General features: G+C 41.9%; 1 pseudogene; it reads right to left on the reverse strand.

Moving 5' to 3' along the window:
- Positions 1–100: 100 nt before the first annotated feature.
- Positions 101–2,330, reverse strand: LOC132109288 (dehydrogenase/reductase SDR family member 13-like; annotated as a pseudogene).
- Between the last annotated feature and the right edge of the window lie 8,064 nt (positions 2,331–10,394).

Below are 10,394 nucleotides of genomic sequence, written 5' to 3' on the forward strand. Positions count from 1 at the left end.
ACATCAGGTCTTTTCACTATTACTGATGCATCAAGAGTACTTTATTTTTATTATCATGTGTATTTCATGGTGGTAAAGTTTGAAATGGTGCTCAAGTCATTTAGACCCTTTGTCCTCTAATGCCCCGCATGAGCTTGTCTCATAAGAGAATCATATAGAGACGATGCTTTAGACTAGAAATGATCTCAGTGGTGTTTCAGGGGCTTTTTCCATCTCGAATTTCAAGATTCCTGTTTGTAAATGTGACTTTGTCTGCACAGAACTCTACCAAAAGAAAAAATACCAATAATGTTTTCACAGCAGTGTGTATTGAAGCCATGCCACATAACTTCTCACTATTGTCCCACAGTTTTTTGGCGATTCCATCGTCTCTGGCCTCGGGTTTGACTTGCACCAGCTGACTGTCAGAAAAGTATTGTCCGCTCAGGTGCTCGATGTTCTATTGTAGTGTGCAGTACAGCATCGTCTGAGCCTCGGACGCTGGGTTGGCTCCCAGAACTTGCTAGTGATGGCTTTGATAATGCACATATGCCATTCATTGATGTCACGGGTGAGCTCTGTTCTTACCGGCCCTGAAATAGATCAAATATGGAAAACAAACCATTAGAGGATAAGAAATGGATGCGAGAGGCTAGATGCTTCTGACTTTTCCCTGTTTTTTTTTCTGGATCTCTGCTGTTTTCAGGGTTTCTGGTTTTCTAATTTGCCCTTCTTTGAAGGCTAAGCCATTAAGGCCTTAAAAGATCTTACACTGGAGCAGAAAGTCATGATATCATAATCATGAAAAATAATAATAATAATAATAACTGAACAAAAATTAAGCTCAAAAGTTCCAATTAGCAGACGTGTCCCTTTTTTAACCGTAAATTCTCCTAATTTTGATCAACTTCTCAGAAAACAAGCTATTTTGTGTGTAAAATTAGTATTGGTTAGAAGTTGTATTTGCAAACTTTGGCGTGCTGTAAATACATTTCCTCAGAGAATATATTGACCTATTGTGTACCCTTTAATTTACTCTGTAAAGTTTCTTTAAATGGTCTTAAAAAGGTCTTTAAAAGTTTTACATTTGCCCTTATAAATTTTTTTTGTTTGTTTTGTGGCTGTAATCGCTATCTCATAGCTGATGTTTATGCAAATATACCGTAGTATATGCAAATTTATACCGTAGTTCTGATGCAATCATTACATGAGGCAGTCTTATATAAAGCAACTTCTTGTAATTGCTCTCTGTCAGGTGATACCTGTGCAGATGAGCACATGTGCTTCTAGGTCATGTGACCACATGCATATATATAGCATGCATATATATAGCAGGCCACAGAGGCTGAAACATGTTGGCATGTTTTTAACGGATAGCCAAGTTTAAATAAAGGCTTTTAAACTTATATTCCTTGTGAGTGCCTCAAAACTACTGTTTATTTGGGAAACATTTTGGATCTCCTAGCTGAAGAGCACCAGAGGAATACACCTCTCAATACCCAAGTAGCATTCCTAGTAACTCGTTTGTGGACTTAAAAATCTTTGTTTGTACTTATCTATTAAGCATTATATTTATTGTAAATGTATTAATAATAGTTATTGACACATATTACTCACATACTGAAAATTCTCATTGGTCACTTACCCGGATGCAGACTGTAGCATGTGACGTTGGTTCCCTCCAGTCTCTTGGCCAGTTTATGGGTCAAGAGTACATTACAGAGCTTGCTGTGGGAGCGTAGGCCCTGAATAAATCAACGTCAGATGATCCCAGAGCAAGCTTCTTGTGTGTTGATGCAGTTGAAATCAATAGTGCCCAGATCATGACCATTAGACGACACGTTGACCACCCTGCTTGGTGCACACTTCTCGAGACGCTCCAACAGATGACTGGTCATAATACTATTTTACAATTTAAAAATATTACTGTTTTTGCTGCATTTTTTTTTGTATCAAATATATAACCTTGGTTGAGCATAAGTGACTTTAAAAGCATTAAAGATCTTAATTACTTCAAGCTTTTGTCAGGCAGTGTATGTATGTTGAAGTTAACCTTTAGGAGCTGGTTATGTTTGTTTTTTTTAGTTTTACCAGCGTTATTGATGAGCAGGTCCAATCTGGGTTCAAAATTGAGGAAGGTTTTGGCAGAAGATTGGATGGAATTCTGACTTGCGAGTTTCAGCTGCATAAAGATCACAGCGTCATTCCCAGTTTTCTATTAGGAAAATATATCAGTTCTAACGGATACAATGTTTGAACAATTGATGCATGAAAGCATGAAGTTGTAGCTTTGTATTCTTTATTGTTCCAGTATAGACAGGCACAGAGTCATAGCCCATCCATCCATCCATCTTCTTCCGCTTATCCGGGGCCGGGTCGCGGGGGCAGCAGTCTAAGCAGAGAACCCCAGACTTCCCTCTCCCTAGACACTTCCTCCAGCTCTTCTGGGGGGACACCAAGGCGTTCCCAGGCCAGCCGGGAGACATAGTCTCTCCAGCGTGTCCTAGGTCTTCCCCGGGGTCTCCTCCCAGTGGGACGCGCCCGGAACACCTTCCCGGGAAGGCGTCCAGGAGGCATCCGGAACAGATGCCCGAGCCACCTCAGCTGACCCCTCTCGATGTGGAGGAGCAGCGGCTCTACTCTGAGCTCCTCCCGGGTGACTGAGCTTCTCACCCTATCTCTAAGGGATCGCCCAGCCACCCTGCGGAGAAAGCTCATTTCGGCCGCCTGTATCCGGGATCTTGTTCTTTCGGTCATGACCCAAAGCTCAGGACCATAGGTGAGAGTAGGAACGTAGATTGACCGGTAAATCGAGAGCTTCGCCTTGCGGCTCAGCTCTTTCTTCACCACGACAGACCGGTACATCGACCGCATTACTGCAGAAGCTGCACCGATCCGTCTGTCAATCTCCCGTTCCATCCTTCCCTCACTCGTGAACAAGACCCCAAGATACTTAAACTCCTCCACTTGAGGCAGGAACTCTCCACCAACCTGAAGTGGGCAAGCCACCCTTTTCCGACTGAGGACCATGGCCTCGGATTTGGAGGTGCTGATTCTCATCCCAGCCGCTTCACACTCGGCTGCAAACCGTCCCAGTGCATGCTGAAGGTCCTGGCTTGATGAAGCCAACACGACAACATCATCCGCAAAGAGCAGAGACGAAATCGTGTTGTCACCAAACCTGACCCCCTCCGGCCCCTGGCTGCGCCTAGAAATTCTGTCCATAAAAATCATGAACAGAACCGGCGACAAAGGGCAGCCCTGCCGGAGTCCAACACGCACCGTGAACAAGTCTGACTTACTGCTGGCAATACGAACCAAGCTCCTGCTCCGGTCGTACAGGGACCGGATAGCCCTTAGCAAAGGGCCCCGGACCCCATACTCCCGGAGCACCCTCCACAGGCCGCCGCGAGGGACACAGTCGAATGCCTTCTCCAAATCCACAAAGCACATGTGGACTGGTTGGGCAAACTCCCATGAACCCTCCAGCACCCCGTAGAGGGTATAGAGCTGGTCCAGTGTTCCACGGCCTGGACGAAAACCACACTGTTCCTCCTGAATCCGAGGTTCTACTATCGGCCGGATTCTCCTCTCCAGTACCCTGGCATAGACTTTCCCAGGGAGGCTGAGAAGTGTGATCCCCCTGTAGTTGGAACACACCCTCCGGTCCCCCTTCTTAAAAAGAGGGACCACCACCCCGGTCTGCCATCCCAGAGGCACCGTCCCCGACTGCCACGCGATGCTGCAGAGGCGTGTCAGCCAAGACAGCCCCACAACATCCAGAGACTTGAGGTACTCAGGGCGGATCTCATCCACCCCCGGTGCCTTGCCACCGAGGAGTTTCTTGACTACCTCGGTGACTTCAGCTTGGGTGATGGACGAGTCCACATCTGAGCCCTCAGCCTCTGCTTCCTCAATGGAAGACGTGACAGCGGGATTGAGGAGATCCTCGAAGTATTCCTTCCACCGTCCAACGACATCCCCAGTTGAGGTCAACAGCTCCCCACCTCTACTGTAAACAGCATTGGTAGGGCGCTGCTTCCCTCTCCTGAGGCGCCGGACGGTTTGCCAGAATCTCTTCGAGGCCGACCGATAGTCCTTCTCCATGGCCTCACCGAACTCCTCCCAGGCCCGAGTTTTTGCCTCCACAACCACCCGGGCTGCAGTCCGCTTGGCCTGCCGGTACCTATCAGCTGCCTCAGGAGTCCCACAAGCCAACCAGGCCCAATAGGACTCCTTCTTCAGCTTGACGGCATCCCTTACTTCCGGTGTCCACCACCGGGTTCGGGGATTGCCGCCTCGACAGGCACCGGAGACCTTACGGCCACAGCTCCGAGCGGCCGCTTCGACAATGGAGGTGGAGAACATGGTCCACTCGGACTCAATATCTCCAGCCTCCCTCGGGATCCGGTCGAAGCTCTGCCGGAGGTGGGAGTTGAAGATCTCTCTGACAGGAGGCTCTGCCAAACGTTCCCAGCAGACCCTCACAGTACGTTTGGGTCTGCCGAGTCTGTCCAGCTTCCTCCCCCGCCATCGGATCCAACTCACCAAATCACCACCTGGTGGAGAGTCATAGCTTCATGTTAAATATTTGAACTCGCTGAACTTTTTTTATAGCAGTAATTATTTACATTTGGACTCCAAAGTCATCCATATCATCCACATCAATATTAAAAAACTAGGGAAAAAGGTATATTAATTGTACAAATGCACAGCATTTTAAGATTTCATATATATATTTCATATATAACTTTCCTGCGTCTATAATGCACATTTTTTAAATGTATTACATTGCTAGGTAATCTGAAATCATTGGTGTGGGTGTAGCCTAAGTGTGCTCTGTCTTTATTGGAAGGGTATTAAAATCATTACTTAAGTATAAATATTCACAACCTAAAACTTGTACCACAAGTATTTAAACAACCTCCCAGATCATCAGAACTACTTGTTTAATTTATCTTCCAGAAAGAAACATTTGACACCACAGTTGTAAGTTAGGGCTAATTACTTTATTCAAATTACTGATTGCCTTAATTGCATCTTTGCCTTTGCCTTTGCTTTTTACGGTTCAGAAAGAAATGTGCTTTTATTAACTAATTTGGTTCTTAATGTGTTTACATGTTTTTAATGACAAATAAATGTAGATAACAATGTGTTAAATGTAAATGCCACAATCAATAAGGAACCTGTGTTATTGTGGAAATCACTGTGAAGTAACAGGATAAAATTAGGTTTTGTCTTGTTTTTTTTTCCCCTGCTGGCTGAGATAGATAAATACAAACCAGATTCCCAAAAAGTTGGGACACTGTACAAATTGTGAATAAAAACAGAATGCAATGATGTGGAAGTTTCAAATTTCAATATATTATTCAGAATACAATATGGATGACATATAAAATGTTTAAACTGAGAAAATGTATCATTTTAAGGGGAAAATAAGTTGATTTTAATTTTCATGGCATCAACGCATCTCAAAAAGTTGGGACAAGGCCGTGTTTACCACTGTGTGGCATCCCCTCTTCTTTTTATAACAGTCTGCAAATGTCTGGGGACTGAGGAGACAAGTTGCTCAAGTTTAGGAAGAGGAATGTTGTCCCATTCTTGTCTAATACAGGCTTCTAGTTGCTCAACTGTCTTATATTTGACAGTTGAAGACTGGAAAAAATGTTGCCTGGTCTGATGAGTCTCGATTTCTGTTGAGACATTCAGATGTTAGAGTCAGAATCTGGTGTAAACAGAATGAGAACATGGATCCATCATGCCTTGTTACCACTGTGCAGGCTGGTGGTGGTGGTGTAATGGTGTGGGGGATGTTTTCTTGGCACACTTTAGGCCCCTTAGTGCCAATTTGGCATTGTTTACATGCCACGGCCTACCTGAGCATTGTTTCTGACCTTGTCCATCCCTTTATGACCACCATGTACCCATCCTCTGATGGCTACTTCCAGCAGCATAATGCACCATGTCACAAAGCTTGATTCATTTCAAATTGGTTTCTTGATCATGACAATGAGTTCACTGTACTAAAATGGCCCCCACAGTCACCAGATCTCAACCCGATAGAGTATCTTTGGGATGTGGTGGAACAGGAGCTTTGTGCCCTGGATGTGCATCCCACAAATCTTCATCAACTGCAAGATGGTATCCTATCAATATGGGCCAACATTTCTAAAGAATGCTTTCAGCACCTTGTTGAATTAATGCCATGTAGAATTAAGGCAGTTCTGAAGGGGAAACGGGGTCAAACACCATATTAGTGTGGTGTTCCTAATAATCCTTTAGGTAAGTGTATAAGAGACAGCTACAAGTAATGTTGATTTCTCTGAACACACTTTTAAAACACTGGGCATCATACACTTACTGACTTTGTCACAGAGGAAAAACTGAGCATACACTAAAAAGCTAAGGATCACTCATTACCAGATTTTTTAAAGTTGTTCAGTCACAATAAACTCGCACAGAAACTTGCCTTAACTAACCACCTCCTAATTTACCACTTCCTGAAGAGAATGTAAATCATTTCCAGAGTAATTATGAATGTATCTAAAAACCACATTTAGATGTTTTTCAATACAACATGAACTATCCTGGTCTGGGGACAATGTGTTGTCATCAACAACAAGAATTTTCAGAGGCATACAGGTAAGAGCTGGGACTAGCCCTGATGAGTTGAACAGGTTAGTTTAGATGTTAGATTAATAGATTAAAGAGACTTTCTCAAATCTTGGCTTCAAAATCAAAATTTACAGTGATCAGACTGTCTCACAGATATATGTTTTGTTAACTAAAGGTTTTTTCTTTAGTGAGATGTTGATTGAGTTTGAAAAGTAATTGGTTACAATAATTGAATTGATCAGTCATAAACTCATATATTCTTCTATCCTCAGTGTCTAAAGAAGATCACAGTAAATCAGCCATGTTTGCGTGTGTGTTGCTAAATCATGGAGAAGATGAAAGGATATTTGGCACAGATGACTGTATTGAGCTGAAGGAACTATTTGCACTCTTCAGAGGAGACCGCTGCAGATCACTGGTGTATATAAAAGTGAATATAAAAGTATTTTATTGTAAAAGCTGTTATTTAAGTACCATTTATATACTATTATCATATCAGTAGTATCAGTTAGTTTAGAACAGTACACAGCAGGGGCGAGGCTACATAAGGGCCAGGGTGGCACTGGCCCACTCAAACTGACGGCTGGCCCACCCAATCAGAACAGACAAAAAAAAAAAAGAAATGTGGGAAAGCAGAAAATAAAATCATGCATATGTGACATACTGAACACTTAAACACGTACAAGAAGTTTCATAAAAAAATAACTACTGTAGAGCGAAAACATTTTCATATAATTGCCTTACTGCAACAGCCAATCAATAAGCTTATTAGCACTGTTTAGCCAATCGCGTATTGTTGGGGCGAGGGAAGATGAGTTTACGTCTGCTAAGTGAAGTAAACTTTTAACACGCATGACACAAGATGAGCATGTCGAAACAGACATCTTTAATTAAATAAATAAAAAAAAACAAGAACAACCTGAAACATCAACCTCAACCCGGGCTAATCGTCGAGAAAAGCAACATACCAGCTGATTTATCCACACTTGATGAACCACCTGCTCTGCCCCATTTACGGAGTAATATTGCATTTACGCTAGGTGGAACACAAAGTTCCCATTTCTAGAGTACAGCATAAAAGACGATGACGTGTACTGCAAGATGTGTCGTCTTTTTATTGACTATGTTTGAGGATGTGTACCGTGATTGGAAACACATCACGCAAGCTTGTGAACGGCACCAAATGAGTAACGTAAGCAGGGGCGTAGATTACGCGGGGGACGTATGGCAAGCCGAATTGACTTTTATTCATTCGCAGGATATGTATTCTTTATATCAACAATTCAATTTTCACTAGTTAAAATGTTAATTCTTGATATCAACAATTCAATTTCCACTAGTAACAATTATAATTTTTGATATCAACAATTCAATTTTCACTAGTAACAATGTTAATTCTTGATATCAACAATTACATTTCCACTAGTAACAATGTTAATTCTTGATATCAGGAATTATATTTAAACTAGTAACAATGTTAATTCTTGATATCAATTATTTTTAACCTGGGAATGCCAATAGGCAAGCCAAATTGACTTTTATTAATTCGCAGGATATGTATTCTTGATATCAACAATTCAATTTTCACTAGTCAAAATGTTCATTCTTGATATCAGGAATTAGATTTCTACTAGTGACAACTGCTATTTTTGATATCAACAATTCAATTTCCACTAGTAACAATGTTAATTCTTGATATCAACTAGAGTTGTGACGTTCGCGAACGAACCGATTCTTTTGAACGGCTCATAAACATGAACGATGGGAGCCGAGTCGCGGCTGGAGGGGAGCCGTTCTGAAAGGCCCTGTCCCAAATGGCACACTCCGGACTTGTGGACTTCCTCAGAGTCCACACTTCGGTGACGTCATGTAGTGCAGACCTATAGGGCCCTTAGCGCGAGTCCGCGAGGGTGCATTGAGAGGTATTTTGGGACAGACTCGATCGTCACGCCGGAAACAGGAAGAAGGTCTGGTTGTTGTTGTTGGAGCTGCAGGTCGATATGCTGCCGATTGTTGTTGTTGTTTAGGGTTAGGGCCTGCTTTTACAGTTCTATAATTGTAAATGCCACCTGGGCATTAGAATAGATGTCATGGTTATTTAAATGATAAATACATTTGTACATAATAATACATAATGTTAAATTTTAACACAAAATTAAAATGAGTTTAAGAAAAATGTATAGGTTTCAATATTCATACTACGTTTATATGACTCATAAAGCCATGACATTCGGTTCTATTTATGTAATGAATCATAATGCGATCGTATTATTTAACGCGCTATTATTATGTTTGAGATATCAACTGGTCGATAATGTTTGTATAACTGTAAGTAACAACTGGTAAAATGTACGCCTATGTCATAAAAAACATTGATACTTTTACACTTAAATATTCTCTTCTCAGCCATGTTTACAGTCCGTGAGCGAAATATCCTCCCATCTGTTGTCTGATTGGTCTTTCGCAAGGATTCCTGGGTAGTTGAAGTGCGTGGAGCCTGCTTCTATGCGGGCTTCGCGGAAGACCGCTTCAAGGGTACAAAGGGGGCGCTGCTGAGCACACTTCGGAGCGTTAAAATGCTGAATGGGACGGCCTACGGACTCGTAGACTCGGCGAGCACGCGCATTTCAAGTCCACGAGACCGAAAGTCCACATGAAGTGCGCGATTTGGGACAGGGCCTTTCTGTCGTTCTTTTTTCCTATGCGTTTCACACAGATGCACACAAATGAGCTCCTCCGCGAGACAGAACAGTTATAGGGGGAGGGGCGCACCCAGCGCAGGCCAACCCTTTATAGCGTGATGATATTAGTTATTAGTTGTGCACGCATCCTTCACGTGACTACTCCAGTGGAAAAAAACCCTGCATGCCTCTGTCATTGGGTAGGAGCGTTGAAAAAAAGCTGTTTTGCACAGACATTCATTGCAGCCCACTTTGTTATTGTTCATTGACTTGAAGTGGCTGATGTCCTATTTGCAAAGTTTACAGTAGTAGTAGTATGTAGACATTTCCATTTTATTTATTCTAATTTTATCTACTTTAAATATTTTTTGTTTTCTATCAAAATGTTTTTGTGTGATAACAATGTTCTTGTGTGGAAGTGTTTGTAGTCAAAGCTGTTTTGCACAGAAATTCATTGCAGCTGGCTTTGTTTTTGATGTTTATTCGTGAGTAGGTATTGTATGAATAACATAAGTCAACGTAGCTTTACACACACACACTTTGTACTAAAGGTAAATCCAAAATAGTGATGTCACTGTCTAAGCAGAGGGATTTGTGCAACCCTATGGAACACATGACAAATGAGGTAATAATCAATATTTCAGAATAATTCAAACTCAGATATTGGTGTGTGATATCTGAGTTTTAATTATTTGACTACAAATCTCACCCCATCATTCTTCCCAGTGATTATTTCCAGGATAAACTGAGATGCCTCCAAGCTGGCTTCTTAAAACTGACTAAATATTTAAGCCGTTCTTTTGAACGGCTCTTTGAAAGGAACGGATCGCGAAGATCCGGATCCCCTCAAAGAGCCATAAATCCCATCACTAATATCAACAATTCAATTTTCACTAGTAACAATGTTAATTCTTGATATCAGGAATTGTATTTTCACTAGTTAAATGTCACCATAGGCTTCCATTCAAATTTAATTGTTGATATCAAGAATTGCTTTCTTACTAGTTGAAATTCCGATTTCACATATCAGAAATACAATTCTTACTAGTAAAGACCTTTATTTTTGATATCAGTAATCACATGGTTACTAGTACCGACGTCAATTCTTGATATCAACAA

Source organism: Carassius carassius, chromosome 29 (genome assembly GCF_963082965.1).
Source record: "Carassius carassius chromosome 29, fCarCar2.1, whole genome shotgun sequence".
Taxonomy (NCBI): Eukaryota; Metazoa; Chordata; class Actinopteri; order Cypriniformes; family Cyprinidae; genus Carassius; species Carassius carassius.